This window comes from Lycorma delicatula, chromosome 2 (genome assembly GCF_047948215.1).
Source record: "Lycorma delicatula isolate Av1 chromosome 2, ASM4794821v1, whole genome shotgun sequence".
Classification (NCBI taxonomy): domain Eukaryota; kingdom Metazoa; phylum Arthropoda; class Insecta; order Hemiptera; family Fulgoridae; genus Lycorma; species Lycorma delicatula.
Genome location: NC_134456.1, coordinates 22790840 through 22807961, shown reverse-complemented (window position 1 = coordinate 22807961; position 17122 = coordinate 22790840). Strand labels below are relative to the sequence as shown.

General features: G+C 31.9%; 1 protein-coding gene across 1 annotated transcript in view; it reads left to right on the top strand.

Moving 5' to 3' along the window:
- Positions 1-17122, top strand: part of LOC142320552 (transforming growth factor-beta-induced protein ig-h3) — a 108524-nt gene that overhangs the window by 29890 nt on the left and 61512 nt on the right. The window lies entirely within an intron of this gene.

Genomic DNA, 17122 nt, shown 5'->3' with positions numbered 1-17122 from the left:
CTAGATACAAAACTTACACAAGACACACGAAATAGTCTTCACCGATCAAACACATCTTTTCCACTGATATGTTATTATTAAATTAAAAATACAATCGTTTTATAGAGCCATAAGTGAAAAAATCTGTCTTTGAAATAATTAATATTAAACGTATTTTAGAGAAAGTAAGGGTGGTATAATGGATAGAAGCGTTACCAGTGTTGTATTATTTACATCGAGTTCGAAACTGTTAGACCAATCTTTACTTTTTTTACATTTAAAATATTTTTTAAACTTCCCGCATTCGCCTGATGACGTAAAACAACAAGCGAATAGATCTTTGAAATAACTAATATTAAATATTGTTTAGAGGAAGAAAGGCTGGTCTATTGGTTAAAACGTTAACAAAGTTGTATTTACTTATTTCAGGTTCGAAACTAATAAACTAATTTGCTTTTTGTCATTTATTTTCTAAACATTAAAAAAAAACATAATTTTGTTTTACAACATTTTAAATATAATTAAATTTAAAAAATATATTTAATATGTGTGTGTGTGTGTGTGTGTGTGTGTGTGTGTGTGTGTGTGTGTGTGTGTGTGTGTGTGTGTGTGTGTGTGTGTGTGTGTTATGCATACAATAATATTACGAAAAATAAGAATATTTCAATGGTTGGTAAAATGGTCTACAGCTGTTGTCTGCTAAGGCGGAAGTATTAATAAATAATATTAAAAAACGTATTTCATAAAACAAATATTTGAGTTGTGTGTCTGGTGTAAATAAAATAAATAATTCCCAGATGATGTAGATCCTTGAATTTTTTAAACACTCCACCAGTTTGAGTTATTCGTATTTTTTGGAATTGCCCCCCTTCGGGGGGCCCGGGCCGTATGCCAACCAAACTTCCTCCTTTCGATCCGCCTTGCGGCCCTGAACGAAATGCCGTTAAAATTTTAAAATCTACTCGATCACGAGATATTCAGTTCGTAGGAAATTAACCTCGTAAGTGTGATTAAGGCATTTTTCCTAAGGTTAATAAATTTTCTTAAGACGCTTCACTTATCTTTTAAGACGTTCAATTTCTTCACTTAGAAATGGTGAACGACAAGATTAAGACAATGTTCTATAGTAAACTTTCTTATCACACTTCTTTTAAGACGTTTCTTATCTGCATCAAATGATCAAAATACTGCAATCCTATTGGTCGTGGTGTCGTCCGTGGCCAGAATTTCAATTTCTTGGAAATGAACGTCTTTAAGTTTAAGAATATTTCTTATTAAGTTTTTTTTTACCGTTTAAGACGTTTCTACATTTTAAAATATTCTATTTCTTGGAAATTAACGTCTTAAAACTGCCTTAGAATGCCCACACCACCTTACTAATTAACACCTCAACGTCTTGAAACATACCTGAAGACGTTTGTTCTGGACTGCCCAATTTTATACTACTCGTAGTTATCCGACAACCATGTATTTTATATATTACATAATATTATTTTTTTTAATTTTAAAGGACAAAAAATAAGTAGCTGCACAGACGTTAACATCCTTGGGTATTTAAATAATAATCCCCAAATGCTATTAAATTTTAACTTTTAAATTTATGATTTATAACAAACAATGCAGATATTTTAAGAAGAAAGATAACGGCGATGAAATTATAGGTGAAAAAATATCAGATCCTTTTCAGAGTCTTAAACCTAAGACTGGCTGATTTAGAAGCCAGAATTCTACTTCCTACACCGATCGTTCAACACATTTTGCATATTTTTATGAACTCACACTCTCCTTGTAAATATAATGATTTTAAAACGAGATAATCACCTTTCTTGTGTTTCATTTCATTTTTCACTACTTTTGGGGAAATTAATGCAATGTGCATCACTAAATATAGTTCATTAAATTAAATATTCTATTTTAACATTTTTAATAAAAATTAATAAAGTAGAGTTAAAGATGCTTTAGCCAAAAAAAATAATAGTATATTTATTAATTTTATATCCAAAAATATAAAAATGAATGTGAAAAAGAGAAATTTTAGATCATTACATAATTTAAAAAAAAAAACCCCTTTTTCTGTGTCTAAGGCAGAGATAATCATTTACAATCATCTTCTATAATGATAAAGTGATTTGTTATCTTCTATGATTTTCTTTAATAGCAAAATGTTTATGGTAACCACAAAAATGTTTTCAAATCAAAATTTTAAACTTTTATTATATAAAATAACCGTTTTAAAATTGTAATTTTAAAACGTTTTGGTTATTGATACAGTCTACAGTTTTCAATATTTGGACTACATCATTAACAAAAGCTGCAATTATCAAGGGACAAGTATTTACTAGTAAGTACTTCATTTGAACACAAACAAAAAATTGTACACTGATAAAGTATAAAAAATAAAAAATTAAGTAACAATGTCTCTCTATTATTGAACTAAAGACAGTACCTATCTCTAGGTACCTTCTTTGTTTCCTTAGTCTCTTATTTATACCTGTATGACAATAGTTTTATAAGTCCATATTTTGTTTTTATTGAATGTGTTGAGGGTTCATACATAATAAATAATAATTTTCTTAAACCTATTTTCCATAAGATTTTTTTTTCAAATGAGATATATATATATATTTATTTATGTATAACAGGTTACAGAGAAACAGCACAGTAACATGTCAAAAGTACTCTGTAGAGATGCCAAGGCATCTGTGCGGAGTCTGGTGTGTAATTGTAAATATAACGGTAAATGTGTTGTCTTAAACAGATTCAGACTAACCACTCCTGGGACATGTGGTTAATTAAAACCCAACCATCAAAGAACATTGGTCGGTATCTACAGTTTAGCATTCAAACCCACATAAAAGAAACTGCTTTTACAAAGACTTGAACCTTAGAAATCTCAACTTCGAAAATCAGTTGATTTTGCAATGACCCCTAGTTTATATATATATATATATATATAAAAGCAGCATTAAATGTTAAAAGACCATCAAAACGTTTTTATTAAAATACCTTATTATATTTTCTTTCCTATATTTTAAGCACACGTTTAAGATGAAATAAAAATTATGATAAACTTTGAAGACTCAACCCCACCAGGGTGACTCCAGGACAAAGAAGAACCGACCCACTTAAGCCACTCAAGAACAGTGAGAAGCAGACCCACTCGAGCAGCTTCAGGATGAAGAGGATTGAACCCACCCATCCAAGCCACTCCAGGAGGGAGAGAACATGACCCACCCAGGCTATCCACTCCAGGCCAGAGGCGTCACCCACCCGAGTGACTGCAAACAGGACAGAGAGAAAATGGCCCAGTTGGATGACACTGGACAGTGACTTCTGGAGATGTTCAACAGGACTCCATTCTATTGAGCATTTCCAGGTCTCGTGATTCTATCGTTATTGTTCTAATGTGTCGTTTTGCAATTGCTCAGGTAGGCTGTTCCCTTTTGTCCTGTCGCTGTCACCTCAGTGGGTCATTCTCTTTCATCCTGTCGCTCGCTCCGGTGGGCTGGGTTCTCTCCGTCCAGGGGTGACGCAGGTGGGCCCTTCCCTCTCCTTCCAGGAGTCGCTCGAGTGGAACACATTCAATGTAACATATGAGGAGTATCGTTTAAATTTGACCATTACACAAGGACAGTTTATTTAAATTTGTAAAATAATTTTAATGTTTTTTTCAATTTAAGTGAATTCAACAAAATTTTATTTGTATTATATCAAATTTCATATTTTTAATGTATTTTGTTAAGTAATTAATTGTCGATTAATTATTATTTGACCATTTTACAAAGACAGTTAATTAATATTAAAACCATTAAATACATAAGACCATTAAAAGATTTTTTTATACTAGTGCAAGTACTAGATTTATTAATGCAAGTACAAGCAAGACTGATGAAACCTTGCACCAAGTAAATTTTTTGAAGATCAAGTTAGATATTAAACCAACAAAGAATTAACAAAATGGATTAAATATTTTTTTGTTATTTTTTTGCCAAGGCATCTAATCTTTAATAATTATTAAAACTGCAATTGACTGCTATAATTTTGCTGTGATCATGAACATACATTTTCAAGCGAATAAGGTTTTGTTCATTTTGCTGATGAAGCTTTTATTTGTTTTATATTTTAATTTCTTGTTAAATAATTAATTAATATAAATAATAATTTTGTGAAATAAATTTGTAAAATAGTATTGATTTTTATTTTAAGTGAATGTAACAAAACTGTGTTTCTTTTAAAAATGTGTAATGTTTGTATTGTATCAAATTTTATATTTTAATGTATTTTGTTGTTGGCAAATAAATCAATAAGGCAATTGAAAAATTAAATATTATTAGTACCTTGCTGACAATAACAGAAGGTGATCTCTGTTTTTACCATCTTTTGGTGCAAATAAATTTTCTAATAGATGAACACAGAAACAACTATGAAATAGATGGTTCTATAATACAAGTGGTAGTACTTCAGTATTCCTATCTTTAAAAGTGAAAATTCATCCAAAGGAATTAAGGTAGCGGGATCAGCTGGTGATTACAGTATATTTAATATTTTTTAGTGATGTAAGAGGTATTATGGTTATGTTGCCATCTGAGTACGGACATGAACTGAAGTGAGATTTTATAACATAAATTTGAACGAATAGAAAAAAAAACTATTGATAACTTTATTTATTTTTAGTGATTTGCTCCTAATTATCTATCAATGGATGTTCAAGTCAGTCTGGTACTTTATATAAAAAAGATAGAACAAATTTCAAGGAGTTGGAAACTGGATTTATTACATAATTCCCTGTTTCAGTTATCAGTCTGTACTTTATGACAAAAAGATAGAACAGTTCAAGGAGTTGGAAACTGCATTTATTAAATAATCCCTTGCTTCAGTTATAAATCTATCCCAGTGTGTAACTAATGCCTGGAAGGCTTTGGAGAAGTTTTCAGAATATAAAAATATTAGTACTCATTCTAGGACAGCCCGCTTTACTTTGTTATCGATGGGAAAATGCTAACCTTAAGGATTTCTTTTAGAGCTCCAAACAGGTGGAAATTACTTGGCACTAAGTGTAGACTATAAGGGGAAGATGGTAATTCCCAGCCAATTACTTGTAATGTTTGCATTGTGCGTTGAATGGTATGAGGTCTTGCATTGTCCTACCAACCTTTGTGATCAAACCAGGCAGTTTCTTCCGTAGATACTTATTACATCATATTGTCAATTTAACACAGACTTCAACTCTTCTGTGGCAGTCAAAAACAGAAAGCTGTTTTGGAACTCAGCGTGACTCACTTTTTGTAAAATCACATGGTGATGAATTATTGTGTTTATTGTTCCTAACGAAAGATTTCATACCTTTGTAATCTTTGCAACAATGGTCAATAAGATGTCAACACTGTGAATGCCCAGGAATGACTGTGACAGACAAACAGGCATCTTTGAAGTGTTTAACCAATCAAATATCATACTGCAGCTGAGTGTCTCATCACCATATTGTCACTAAAGTCTAGTGAAATTTCAGCTGATTTTAAACCCCCTTCACCAAAACTTAATCACCAAATGGGACTGACGGCACATGAAATGAATGCCTACCAGTAACAGGATCAGTTGTTGCCAATTTCTACTGCATGCACTACCTCCATCCAAGGATTTAATTTTAAACCTGTAAAAAAAAAGCCCCAGATTGTAGTTGAATGCCCCCTTTTACACATAAATTTATTTATTTAAATAACTGTATATAAATTATTTGACTGTGTTGTGCTGTTCCTTTCACACAAAAAGAGCACTGAAATTGTGGAAGCACGTGGATTCACCACCAACCAAGTTTTTTAAACAAATGTATGAACATATAAAGTGATGGTAAGTGTCTTCTGGGACAACAAGATTTGATCATAAAGAGTGTTCTGTCTTTGTAGGACAATGCAAGCCTCATAAAATAATAAAAGTAATTGGTATAAATGTAAAGAAAGCATTAATTATGTATATTTTCATGATATGAAAATTTTAAGTTATTAATAATTTTATTATTTGTAAATTTATTAATTGAATTATAATTTGCATTTGACAAATAAACTTTCAAATTCTTGACCATTTATAAACGTTTACTTCTTACTAATCCTCGTGAATTGGTTGCAATAAGAACACTTGTTTTTTAATTATATAATATACTTTTGAAAAAATATGGATTCTAACAAAGTTTTGACTTGTGTAGATCTTATATGACAACTTTACTTTTATTTCAATTTTTTTTTACTACTGAATGTAAAGTCTTTCTTTTAAATTATCTCATTTCTGTAAAATTTTTACAATTTTAAATGTTGTCTGCATTTAATGTGAATAACCAGTTATATTAACAAGTTGTCATTTCCTTATAATTCCCTGTCTTTATCTACAATTACAAATTGTTTTATTATTGCTTACTTATAATATGATAATTGTAGGTAGTTAATGTTTTTATGTATGTGAATTTATGTAATTAATATATATATATATATATATATATATATATATATATATATATATTGTTATAATTTATAAATAAATATTTTTTTATTGAAAAATATTTTGCCTTTTTATTCTGAAATAGTTATATATATGTATAAATTTGTACCTCTACTCTTATATTTTTCTAAGTATAGAGAAACATATATAATGTTAAAAACAATTTTTAAGCAGATTCTGGGACAAACTTAGATTCTGGATTGTCAAAGTCAAGGTAAAAAAACTGGTATCAAAGTTCAACAGAAAAATTTGTGTCAAGATAATATTCATGTTAGTAATGTAACTGTACAGGTGAGATTACAATTTCTCAGAAAATTATTTGCATCATTTTTAAGAAAAATTTTGTTCGTGAGTATATCAGCTTGGTTACTTGTTTTGTCACTTCAACCTTTGATTAAAGAATGTTGAACGAACAATCAAGTTATCAAGTATGAAAATCAAAGAATACTGATTTGTAAATTGTCTGTAAAGAAACACATAATCTAAAACTGAAAGTACTAGTTGATAAGTTGTCGTAAGTTGTACTAGTTGATAATGGTTTATTAAAATTACAAATACTGAAGAATTACTCAGTGCTATACAGTAAACTCCTAATACAAGCACCATAAGATTGTCATGTCATTGTTTTACAACCGAACAATGGTGAACATTATGAGACCAGCAGTTGTACTTGTTCCATATAACATTTATAATAAAAAAGGAATGTTTACCCTGTGTGATCTTCATTTATATCCAGTCACCAGTCTCACTCTGTCATAAAGATACCATAGCAAAAAGCTCAATGCAGGATTTTGTTTATTGAAAAAGATTGTTTATCACAATTCAGCATAATTATTGGCATGAATATGGTGTTGCCAGGCCTATGAATAAAACAATACTCCAGAGGTTTAATCAGTTTAAGGAAAGAGGCAGTGTCTTAAAGGAGAAGTCATCAAGCAGGCTGCCTGTATCTGAACAGAATGCGGAACAGATCTGAGCATCTTGTATGCGTAGCTCGAAAAAGTCATAGCAAGGCGTAGTTGGAGTTAGGAATACCTAAATCTAGAATGAAGTGGTGCGTAAGAGGCTTAGACTAGGTACGTATAAGACACAACTTTTACATGAAATCGAACTCAATGACTGAAAAATTGGCGTTTGCATTTTCAATGCTTAACATTGATGAAAATAAGGACTACCTAAATAATGTCATGTTTTCAGATGAGGTGACACTCCACACTGGGTCAAAAAATAGACTCAATTGCAGGATCTGGGGATTAGATCCACCGTATAAAATTATCTAACATCAGCGTGATTCTCCAAAAATCAATTTTTGGTGCGGACTGATGAATGATCGTATCGTGAGCCAATTCATTTTTGTAAAAAGCACAATTAATGGGTATATTTTCTGTGATATTTTCAAACTTTACTCATTCCACAGATCGACGATATTGAAGAAGATAAAGGATTAATTTTCTATCAGCTAGCAAGCTCTCCACCGCATTATACCAACCGTGACCATGCTGCATTAATCATTCGGCTTCAAAACATGTGGATTGGAAGAGGAGAGCCGATCGCAAGGCGCCAAGGAGCCCAGACATGACCCCACTAGATTTTTTTTTGTGGTAGCATGTGATAAATATTGTTTATTCGGAGAAAGCCCGTGAAATCAATCACCTACGGGAGAGGACTGTTGGGGCAGCAGGATCTATTACACGCGATATGCTGGCAAGTACTAGTCGACAAGGCGATGTACATATTCGGAAAGTTTACGAAATACTGTTGTGTACAGTCACGTTCCAGTGGTACTAGTAAAGTAATTGCGAGTTCTGCTGTGAGATTAGAATGCTATTTTAAACAATGTGTGAATGGACGCAGATGCATATCATGATGGTGTTAACATTATATTTTTTACGAAGCTTTATTTTTATTAATTTCATATTACTGAATTAATCGATGTCATTTAAATTTCAATGTTTAATAAGAAAACATCAGTTTTACTTCTGCTTAATTACGGCTATTTTTATACAAGTAATGAATTTTATCTTTTGCCCTGTTACTTTGTAAGAAGAGCAATTATTTTCTTGGTCAATGCACATTAAAACACAATAATGTTAAAAATATATCGTACTCGTACTAAAAAAAATTACAATAGTTGCCACGTTACGGCGAGCTTGAATGATAAGTCATTGCTATTATATTGTTCTCTGAAACATTGGCACACCATGATTAGTCATCCCTAGTAGCATAAACATGATACAACTGTTTTTTACGAAGTCAATGTATTTCTGTGTTTATAGTATTAAGAAAGTGACATGTTTCAAGTACAAAGCAATTATTTTAATTTTATTTTTGTTTCTCTTTTGCTTTTACATGTATATAATAAAGTTCAATTCTGTGGTTCTGCCTCTCAGTTCGGATCTTTTGGCGTATATCATGTATCTTACCTAGTCAATTAATGTACGATACCATAGTTTGTAAAGAATTTTAATCGTGGTTTACGGTTCAAACTTTTTAAAATAGTTCGTTTACGTGCGAATGTTACGGTTGTATTTAAGTCTGTTGTGAAAGGTAAAAAACTTCGAAGACAGGCCCGCGAAATTGTAAACATCGTGTATGACTTCATGAAAAAGGAATCTTTAGTTGTAGGAAAATTAAAAAATGACAAGTATTTAATTGCTATTTTAGAGAAGTGTGAAGAAAGAACTGCAGCTGCCTGTGGCATTTCCAGAACACAGGTTCAAAACCTTAAGAAAAAAAATAGAACTTCTATCCAAAGGGGCCAAAGTATTCGTTCACCGCCCGAAAAAGAAAAAGAAACGTTCTAAACCGGTTACCGGATTAGATTATTTTGAAAAAGGTAAGGTTAGACGAACCGTGAATGAATTTCACTCAAAGATAGGGGAGTTGCCAACAGTTAACAAAGTACGTAAAGAATTGAAAATTAAAATTAATTTTAACGGCAGTGAAACTAGTTTAAGAAGAATTTTTAAAGAATTAGGTTTTAAATGGCGCAAAGCAGAAAACGAAAGGAAAATTTTAGTTGAAAAACTCGATATTAGGTAGAAAAGGATTTCATATTTATAGGCAATCAGTAGTTTTAGAAAATGTAACAAGGCGATCGTATACTTAGATAAATCTTATGTTTTATCATCTAATTCGTCGGCAAAATTATAAACTGACGACAGCGGTGCAGGACTTCATTTACCAATAAATAAAGGTGAACGCTTAATTATAATTCCTTTTAGGAGGTGAATCGGCTTTATTTCAAACTCATTGTTAACTTGGACAGCCAAATCAAAAACGTGACGACTACCATGATAACATGAATACAAAATATTTGAAATGGGCTGAAGAAAAATTAGTTCCTAACCTTCCTCCTGAATTTGTTGTTTTGACAATTGCATTGATAATGCTCCGTATCATAATATCCTTTCTGAAAAATTTACAGAGTCATCAAGCTAGAAAGAAGACATGACTGTTTGACTGCAGAAACATCATATTCCATTTTCATCTCAAATGCTTAAACTACAATTATATGAACCAATTAAGTTGAACAAAAATAACAGAAAACGATACCGATTTGAAAAATTGTTGGAAAGAAGTGGGCATCAAGTTGTACGGCTTCCGCCCTTACCATCCTGATTTAAATCCAATCGAGATGGTATGGTCAGAGGTGAAACGACATGTTGCGAGACACAACACAACGTTTAAGATGTCAGAAAGGCAGAAACTGTAAGAAGATAAAATGAATTCGATGTGCGACGAACACCGGAGACCTTACTGTGAAAAGGTTAAAGAAATCGAAGGTGAATAGTGGAACCGAGAATCGTTAATAAATTCTCTAACAGAATTTTTCATCGTCTCTTTATGTAGTGACAGTGATAATTACACTGAAGGTAGTGATGACAGCGAAGAGAGGATTCTAGTGGGAAATTAAACGGATAATTCACTTTCCAATAAGTAAAGTTATAGTAATAACCATATATATCAATATTTACCAAGCAATAGATAATATTTTGTCATCCGTTATTACATTTTATAATGTACTGTACAGTATTAGCCAACTGCATATCATTTCAAAATTGTTGCATTTATTTTTTTTAAATAGAACAATTATTTGGCAAGAAGGATTACTAAAGCGAGTAATATGTTTTTACGACGGGTAGTAATCGTTGCCACTCCAAGATCGCCGTTACTTGGCGAAGACTGTACATACATACACACGTAGTAAATGTATTTCATAATATATGTTAACATGACAAATAAAACTTCATTCGTTAGTTAAATATTTTTATTTTTCTTATCGCCGGTGACGTTGGTTGTATCGAAAATGGTGGATTCATGCATTAGAAAATGTAAATTATTGCTCGTAATAGAAACGGTTTAGTAACCTAATCTTATGCTGCAACGGTTTGTTTACTTCAGTTCCAAATATAAGTTGAATAGATTATCACAATCCATCATCACACAATTTTTTATAACATTTACTCAGTTTTTTTTTGAGATGACCAAATTACGAGTTTAATTTTGTTTACAACTTTTTTTGCTAAATTTGTATCGTTGCAATAAAATATTTTTTTAATTAATTTTTACCTAAGATCGGTTATTATAAATGTTATACGTTGTTAGTACTTCCCCACTGAATGGAGGTAGTATGTGTAATGCATTATTTCTCTAAGAAAGAGACAGATTAATTTGTTGTTTTAAATTACCTTTCTTATCTTATGACTTATGACTGCGACGCATGTTAAGTTAGAGGTAGAATGGCAAACGTTTCTTTTTGGGAGAGTAATGGTATTTATTATAACAACCATTCTTTGTTGTGAACAGAATGAAAGTGTCGCTCATAGGGCTGAATATCAGCTGATTTCCATGCTGGCAAATAACAGTATATTCAGTTCAGCGATTAAGTCAAAAAGTCATTTCTTAATGTTCTTAGAGTCATTCCTTATTCTTTTTAATAAGCGTGGCACTGAACTTTTGATTTTCGGGTGTGATATGCCATTTTTTGAAACTGCCTAATCTTCAGTAAGGTCATCTAAAACTATTGCTGCTATCTATCGTAATATACATATAGTTTTTAACTAAATTGCACTTTCAAAGAATGTTTTACATTTTGTTACAGCTACAATCAAATCGATTATAATAAAAGTTAGAAAATGGTTTTTATATACTACTAGAATAGTGGATTAAGTATTACGAGGCTCGGCCCATAAATTTTGCACACTAGCGTGCTACACGGAGACAAAAGGTACTATCGAGTTGGGCGTGGCAGTATATGATAGCTAAAATCCTCCTATACAAACCTGCAATAATGCGTTGAAATCGGTTTACCAGTTTGTTTTCAGTAGCAGTTAAAATGGAGTCGAGTACGGCTAATATATCAACACGGTTAAAACAACGTGCAGTGATAGAATTTTTAACAGCAGAAAATGTGAATCCTACGAATATTTTTCATCGTTTAAAGCGGTTTACGGTAGTGAAACTGTTGACAGGAGTACTGTGAGTAGATAGGCGTTGAAATTTCGCGAATGTGAAGCTGGTAAATCGACAATTGAGGACGCACCTCGCAGCGGACGACCAGTTTCTGTGACTGACGAGAAACATCGAAAGGAAATGGACGATTTGCTTCAAAGTGACCGGCGAATCACCCAGCAACGTATCGCTATTCAGTTAGCCATATCATTGAGCAATTGGGTTACTGTAAAATTTATGCACGATGGGTAGGTACCACGCAGACTCTCCACAAGCTGAAATCTGAGCCTATTCCCCATCCGCCTTACTCGCCGGATTTGGTTTTGTGCGGCTTCCACCTCTTCCCTCATCTCAAGAGGGATTTCAAAGGTATTACACCACCGACGATAAGGTGAAGAAGCTGTGGCCACTTGGATCCGAGAAAGACCGCCAGAATTTTTCAGTGACGGAATGCAAAAACTTGTCACACGTTGGGAAAAGTGTATCAATGTTACGGGAATTATATTGAAAAATAAATACTGCATTTAGTAGCTAAGGAATTGTACTTTTATTCATTTTTTATTTCATTCCAATATCTCTTTTCATACGCATATATATGGGCAAAATTTATCAGCCGAGCCTCGTATTTGTCTCCGTAATATTTATATCTTTTAACAATTATAAGACCGATCTTTTTGATTTGGCTTCAAAGATAATTTTTCCCTAGAATTTTCATATAGTTAATCTTATTTTTCTATTAATCTGTACGTATGAGGATATATGACATTATAAAAAATCTATTTATACAAGCTACATCACAAAAATTCAGCGAAATAAATGGCTGCTTTAATCTGAAGTTACAACGCGTATTATCTATCAGGGGCTTGAATCATATTTCCTTAGATACTGATTATTTTTATACACATGCACTTGTGCATGCGAAATTAATTTTAATTTGTTAATGATCGCCTAGGACGTGGTGTACTATGTTTAGCTAATTATTCCAAGGAAATCCGGTTATTTATTGGGAAATAAAAAAGCTGGAAATAATACGTGATTTTTTTTCGTGGAATACTTTTCGAATAGCTAATTTTGTGAAGGAACGTTTTTATTTATTTTTTTTATTTCTATTGTGTCTCCATTTGTATTTGAAAGAATTTCACACTACTTTTTATAATTTATTATTTTTTAATAAATTTTGTTATCTGAGAATTTTACTTAAAAAAAAACTTTAGTTTGGCTTTTTAAAATACAATACAGGATAAAATACTCTAAAATAGGCGAGTGTTGTTAATAAGTTTTATCATATTCCATAAAATATTTAAGTTTATTTCGAATGAAAATGTAAGTGTTTTATTTTACAGTGTACCCAGTATTTATAAGTTATTTTACTTATTAATAAAAAAAAATTATCATTATACCGGAATAGGTACGTGTATTTTACATTAGTTCTACGGAATTATTCATAAAAAAAATCAACGATTGTTTTAAAGACTTTAAACCATGACACCTTTAATAAAAACGTCCTTGAGTAAAATATTAAATATCATTTACGAAGAGTATTCTTTTAAATATTAAAACGGAGAAATAAATCTTTATGAAGTTGTTTTTAACATTACTTCTCTTTGTTTTTAATCTTTTACTAGTAGTTAAGATTGTTTAAAAAAGGAGAAAGTTTTTAATTATGTAATTTATTTATTTAGTTAATTAAGAAGTTACTTAAGAAACTTTTATTGACATCTTAAAATGCATTGGTGTTTAAAAAAACAATCTCTCAAATGTGACACCGTTATGTAGTATACTTATACAGTTAACTCAAAAATAACTATTCTTTCACTAATAGTTAGCATACACTTTCAGATAAACGTAGTAGTTTTAAGTTTTGATTTCAATCAGCTTAACAGTGAAGGAAAGTGTAAAGCGAACGAGTCCAAGGACAAAATCGCAAATTATTGTTATATGGTGTTTTAAATATGGGAGGAGTGGGCCTAATAATAGTAAAATAATGATAATTATAAAATTACGAGGCTCGGCTGATAAATTTTGCGCATTTATATGAGTAGCATGAGAATGAAAAGAGATATTGGAATGAAATAAAAAATGAATAAAAGTACAATATCTTGGCTACATAATCGCCACACTGATACACGTTTTCCAACGTGTGACAAGTTTTTGCATTCCGTCACTGAAAAATCCTGGCGGTCTTTCTTGGATCCAAGTGGCCACAGCTTCCTTCACCTCATCGTCGGTGGTGTAATGATTACCTCTGAAATCCCTCTTGAGATGAGGGAAGAAGTGGAAGTCGCATAAAGCTAAATCCGGCGAGTATGGCGGATGCGGAATAGACTCAGATTTCAGCTTGTGGAGAGCCATCAGAGAGTTTGAGCGGTACCAATCGTGCATAAATTTTACGGTAACCCAATTACTCAATGATATGGTCTACCCGTTCTTTAGATATACCTAACTGAATAGCGATGCGTCGCTGGGTGATTCGCCGGTCAGTTTGAAGCAAATCGTCCATCTCCTTTGATGTTTCTCGTCAGTCACAGAAATTGGTCGTCCGCTGCGAGGTGGGTCCTCAATTTTCGTTTTACCAGGTTCACATTCGCGAAATTTCAACGCCTATCTACTCACAGTACTCCTGTCAACAGTTTCACTACCGTAAATCACTTTTAAACGATGAAAAATATTCGTAGGATTCACATTTCTGTTGTTAAAAATTCGATCACTGCGCGCTGTTTTAACCGTGTTGACATATTGGCCGAACTCGACTCTACTTTAACTGTTACTGATAATCAGATTTCAACGCATTATCGCAGGTTTGTAGAGGAGGATTTTAGCTATCATATACTGCCACGCCCAACTCTACAGTACCTTTTGTCTCCGTGTAGCACGCTAGGATGCAAAATTTATCAGCCGAGCCTCATATTATGAAAAGTCGGATGGAAGAAAGTATGATAAAAATTAAAATAATAACGGTGAGGAATGAGAAGCAATTTACGGCATTATCGAACGATTGAATGGTAATTTAACTTGCATGTTTGATAATTGCAATACCGTAACTGATGTAGGCGATCTCACACGAGTCACAAATCTCTTCCGAAAACAACATAAACATTTTCAAGAATAACAAGCATCCTATACAACCTTACTAGGAAAAGTGGGGAGTGAAGTTCAGTTTATAATCGATTATTGGAGTATTACCTTCGAGTATTGGAATAAATTTGAATGCCACTCGTAAGGCCTGATCTGCTAGTATTCATTAAATCTCATACAAATTGTCGCAGTTAAAGAAGTTTATTGAAGCGTTGTAGCGATATACAAATTTGGAATCATGAAAAAATGGAATCGATCAAGATATAAATTACACAAGTCTCTTAATAAACTGTTTTTATGATTTCGTACTATTTTTTAGCGAAATGAAACAGTATTATTCTACGAACTGGAAACCGGTTTTTAAAATGATGAGCAATTTTATTACAGCGTGACTAGTAAGTGACGTAAGAAATCTTTACAAATGATTCCGTGAATATTTTAATATTGTAATCAAAATTATTGCGGTACATGAGCTTGTCGACTGAGGGTGAGTAATCGCTCATTTTACTGACCTTTGATTTAAGGATTAGATAAAATCACAAGTTTACCTAATTTTAAAAAGAATCTGATGTGAACTACACATGACTTCCTTGTACGCCTGTTAAATTACATAAAATCCTATTTCATTAATAACTTCTGATATTTTTTCAGATTTTTTTTTGTTGTTATTATTGAATTATGATTTATTGTAATTTTTTTTTACAATCAGATGTTAATAGATCAATATATTTAAAATTCAAAAAAAAAGTTAAAAAAAGGAGATGAAGTCGGATTTGAACCGACGTGCCTTTCCCTTGTAAAATCTAAATACTTGATTAATTAAAATGTTATTTGGCTATTCCTCTGGAACCGATGAAAATAAGTACCACTTATCATATATCGTTGAAAAGCTCTCAATGAGGGCTTATTATTGCAGTTAAGAAAAAGTCCAAAATTCAAATTTGTTGGATTTTGGGCTTTTTTGAACACTTTTGATGCAGTCGATTACAATCAAAAGGGGAGGTGCATAACTAGATGTTACATCAGTCCTAAATCCAAACTTTCAACATCCCGCAGCTAATCATTTTTGAGTTATGCGAGGTACATTACGTACAGACATCACGCTGAAACTAGTCAAAATGGATTCAGGGATGGTAAAAATGGATATTTTTTTGGTTGAAGGAAGTAAAAAAAAAGATTTGTACCAAACAACGGTTAAACGTTTTCAAATTCCTGTACTCTTCTGAGATCATTTATTAGATATTCTAACATTTTAAGTCAAATTTTTTTATTTTTGAAAGTTCTGAAACTTAAATCCCATTATAAAGATCGTTAACTAATGAAAATTAGAATTTAATTAAAATCAAGTTTTCATTTCGGTTTATTAAAAAACTTAATACTTAAAGAGAAAGATTTTTCTGTTCGGTTCAAGGGTTGGTCTAGTGGTTAACGCGTCTTCCCAAATCAGCTGATTTGGAAGTCGAGAGTCCTAGTAAAGCTAGTTATTTTTACACGGATTTGAATACTAGATTGTGGATACCGGTGTTCTTTGGTGGTTGGGTTTCAATTAACCACACATCTCAGGAATAGTCGAACTGAGAATGTACAAGACTATACTTCATTTACACTCATACATATCATCCTCTGAAGTATTATCTAAACGGTAGTTACCGGAGGCTAAACAGGAAAAAGAGAGAGGTTCAAAATTCATGGGAAATTTATTAAAAAAAAAATCTGTTTTTTTGCTTGATGAATTATAGTTCATCATAGTAGCTTACACGTACGAATATGGAAATAGAATTTTGTAGTGTATGAAAAATGTCACGCTTGAATGGAATTCGAACCCGGGACACCCGCATGAAAGGCCGAGACGCTACGATTCCGCCACGGAGATTGGCGATTTAAAAAAAAAATATTTTTATTAATAAATATTAAGTTCTACATTATTTTGGAGTAAAAATTAGTAAAGAAAATTTTAAAAGAACACATCTTTTTCATTTAAATTTTGGTAACATTTTTCTGATTTCAAATATATGAAAATAGGCAGTGTGTATCTCTTTAAATTAATTCTATCGCTTCATTTTTAGAAAAAAAAAAAAAAAATTAGTCTTAAAGACAGAAAACTGTTGATTAGAAGTTCAGTTGA